The sequence below is a fragment of the Physeter macrocephalus genome, chromosome 14, assembly GCF_002837175.3.
Source record: "Physeter macrocephalus isolate SW-GA chromosome 14, ASM283717v5, whole genome shotgun sequence".
Taxonomy (NCBI): Eukaryota; Metazoa; Chordata; class Mammalia; order Artiodactyla; family Physeteridae; genus Physeter; species Physeter macrocephalus.
This window is the reverse complement of record NC_041227.1, coordinates 45941523-45945869: the sequence shown is the minus strand read 5'-3', so window position 1 is coordinate 45945869 and position 4347 is coordinate 45941523.

The window sequence follows — 4347 nt, the reverse complement described above, 5'->3', positions numbered from 1 at the left end:
CCCCTTGCTGACTTGGTATTTCCAGGTTGTTTTGGTTTTCCAGATTTGTACAAATGAACCCCTGGCTCAAAAGTATTACAAATAATTACAATTCTTTGCATGAGGTAATGTGGCTTATACAGTACCTTGTTCTTAAAAAAAAAAAAGCTGGGGGCTTCCCTGGTGGCGCAGTGGTTGAGAATCCGCCTGCCGATGTAGGGGACGCGGGTTCGTGCCCCGGTCCAGGAAGATCCCACATGCCGCGGAGTGGCTGGGCCTGTGAGCCATGGCCGCTGAGCCTGCGCGTCCGGAGCCTGTGCTCCGCAACGGGAGAGGCCACAACAGTGAGAGGCCCGCATACCGCAAAAAAAAAAAAAAAAAGCCGTACAGAAACCACTTGGTGTGCATTTTGTTTACCCAAAATCAGATGTCATGTTGACCCTATAATTTCTGGCCTCACATTGGCACATTAAAGTCCTCAGACCACATCCAGAAAGACCACATCCCTCAACACAATGCTTCGGTTACATGGCCCCAGCTGATGGAAAGGAAAATAGAGAACAAGGGAGTTTTCCCTACTACCTAAACAATTAGGCCCTTCTGAGAGAAAAACATCAAATTTCAAGTAACCAGAAAGTTTCACAGGTCATTGTGGTTATGAAAATCACTGCAGCCAACAATTAGCAGAAAATTTGGATGGTGCCTTTTGTACCATCAATGAAACAACTGAAAAGAGTGGATTCCCCTTTTCTACCTTTTGTAAGCTTTTCAAAGAAACATTTATTTTTAAGGAAATTGTGTTTTTAACAAAGGCTCTGTGTGTTCTTTATTGGTCTATGAATAATAACACTGGTCGAGTAGGGAAAAAGTTGCTCCAGGCAGGGCCACCACGAACAGTTGTGCATGTTGTGTACTGCAAAAAAAGGCACCCCGATGAAAGGCTAGTGAGGCTGAAACCCTTCCTTCTCTCTGCCCTCCAAGCTGCATGCCTGTAAGGTCACATCTACCCAGAGGAACGGTTGCCTTATTCTAATTACACAAAGGTGCTGAGCAGGCTAGTATTGGCTCTAGCAGTAGGTGTGGTATGACCGGTGTGGGGAGCAGATTGGGAAATGCAAGTTTGGTGTGACAGGAGGAATTTTTATGATCTATGACTAGATCTTAACTATTTTACTGTTTTATGGCAAATATTTCTTTCTAAACCCAGTGTTTTTATTGAAAAGGTAAGACTCTCTGCTATCCCGGAAACCTACCATACTCCTCATATAGCCTTCAGAAATTTCCTACACACACACACATACACAGATACAAATTTATACAAATGACAGCTTATTATTATATCCTTTGCTTTTTTTATTTTTAAATTTATTTATTTATTTTTGGCTGTGTTGGGTCTTTGTTGCTGTGAGTGGGGGTTGCTGTTTGTTGCAGTGCACGGGCTTCTCATTGCAGTGGCTTCTCTTGTTGTGGAGCACGGGCTCTAGGCGCCTGGGCTCAGTAGTTGTGGCTCGTGGGCTCTAGAGCGCAGGCTCAGTAGTCATGGTGCACGGGCTTAGTTGCTCCGCGGCATGTGGGATCTTCCCAGACCAGGGCTCCAACCTGTGTCCCCTGCATTGGCAGGTGGATTCTTAACCACTGTGCCACCAGGGAAGTCCTCCTTTGCTTTTAAAAAAATATTAAATAATATTCTTTTTATTATTCTGATAAAATATACATAATATAAAATTTACCATTTTAACCATTTTTAAGTGTACAGTTCAGTGGCCTTAAGTACATTCACATTGTTGTACAGCCATAACCACTATGTTTTTTTGGCCACGCTGCAAGCTTTGTGGGATCTTAGTTCCCCGACCAGGGATTGAACCTGGGCCCCTGCAGTGAAAACACCAAGTCCTAACCACTGGACTGCCAGGGAATTCCCATAACCACTATTTATGTTCAGAATTCTTTCGTCACCCCAAACTGAAACTCTGTACCCATTAAACAGTAACTCCCTATACCCCTTCCCTCCAGCCCCTGGCAACCACCATTCTACTTTGTGTCTCTATGAATTTGACTATTTCAGGTACCTCATATAAGTGAAATCATACAATATTTGTCCTTCTGCATTTGTCTCATTTCACTTCAAATAATGTCTTCAAGTTTCATTCAAATAATGTCTTCTATATTATAGTGTATATTAGAACATCATTTCTTTTTCAGGCTGAATAATATTCCATTGTACGTATATACCACATCTTGTTTGTCCATTCATCTGTCAATGGACACTTGGTTTGCTTTCAAACTTTTGGCTACTGTGGATAATACTGCTATGAACTTGGGTGTACAAAAATCTCTCCAACACCCTGTTTTAGTTCTTTCGGATATATACCCAGAAGTGGAATTGTTGAATCATACAGTAATTTTATTTTTAAGTTTTTGAGGAACCACCATACTGTTTTCCAGAACAGCTGCACCATTTTACATTCCCACCAACAGTGCCGAAGTGTACCAATTTCTCCACATCCTCACCAACACTTATTATTTTCTGTTTTTTTGGTAGTAGTCATCCTTATTGGTGTGAAGTTTTATTTCATTGTAGTTTTGATTTGCATTTCCCTAATGATTAGTGGTGTCGGGCATTTTTTCTGTGCTTATTGGCCATTTGTGTATCTTCCTTGTTGAAATGTTTTCCCACTACCATTTGTTGAAAAGACTGTCATTCCCCATTGTATGGTGTTGGCACCCTTGTGAAAAAATCATTTGACCCTATATATGAGGTTTATTTCTGAGCTCTCTATTTTATTGCAGTGGTCTGTATGTCTGTCTTTATGCCAATATCACATTGTTTGGATTACTATAGCTTTTGTAGTAAGTTTCAAAACCATAAAGTATGAGTCCTCCAACTTTGTTTTTTTTTCCTCAAGATTGATTTAGCTTATTTGGGGTCCCTTGAGATTCTACATGAATTTAAGGATGGATTTTTCTATTTCTGCAAAAAATGTCATTGGGATTTTGATAGAGATTATATGGACTCTGTAGATCACTTTGGGTAATATGAACATCTTAATGATATTAAGTCTTCCAATCCATGAACACGAAACGTCTTTCCATTTATTTGTGTCTTCTTTAGTTTCTTTCAGCAATGTTTTATACTTTTCAGTATGTAAGTCTTTCACCTAAGACTAAATTAGTTCCTAAGTATTTTTAAACTACTTAAAATACTTAATTCCTAAGTATTTTATTTTAAAAATATTGCTAAGTATTTTATTCTTTTTGATGCTACTGTAAATGAAATCATTCTCTTAATTTCCTTTTCACATCGTTCATTGTTAGTGTATAGAAACACAACTGGTATTTGTGTGCTGATGTTGTATCCTGCTCTCTTACTTTTTAAAAAGTATGCATTGGGGCTTTTTCACACATTTAATATTTAGACATACCTCATCATACTCTGGATAGCATTTCATTGTGTGGATATTCTAGACCTGAGACCAAAGTGACCTATTTTCATACTTGATCTGAGAATAGTTTTAAAGTAGTACCTACATAATAAACTCTATGTTGCCTCTATAGCCTAAAATACTATCTAGCCCTTTAAGAAAAAGCTTGTCAATCCCCATTCTAGAACACACTTGGCCAGACTCCCGTTGAAAGGCCATTTGAATTGTTTCCAATTCAATGATATTATAAACAATTCTCATTTATTGAATTTTGCCCTCAGGTATATCTATCTGTAGGTAAATCCCTGGTAGAGGAAGAATTGCTAGATGAAGAGCTACATGCATTTTAGTTTTTCACAGTTAACACCAAAGGGCCCTAGGGAGCAATCAGAACCATTTACCTCTCCTCAGCAGTGCCTTTCCCTGCATGCTTACAATGTGAATTATCCATCTTTTTAATTTTTATTGTCTCATTGGAATTTCCATTTCTTTCATTGTAAGAAAGGTTGAGCACCTTTTCATTTATAAATCACCTACTCTTGTCTTTTGTTCCCTTTTCTTTTGGATGTTGGATTGTCAATATTTACCAGCTCTTTTTGTTTTTAAATAACAGTTCTTTCAATATTAAGGCAATTGGGCCTTTTGTCGTATGAGTAGCGAATATTTTTTCTAAGTTTGTCATTTTAAAAAACTTCTAAAATAAGCATTTTTCCCTAAATAAACATTTTTCCTTAGAGTATTAATCTACTTTTTTTTTTAACTTTTTTATTTGATTTATTTTTGGCTGTGTTGGGTCTTTGTTGCTGCGCACAGGCTTTCTCTAGTTGTGGGGAGCGGGGGCAGTACATGGGCTTCTCATTGCAGTGGCTTCTCTTGTTGTGGAGCACGGGCTCCCTGCATTGGCAGACAGATTCTTTTTTTTTTTTTTTTTTTTTTTTTTTACGCG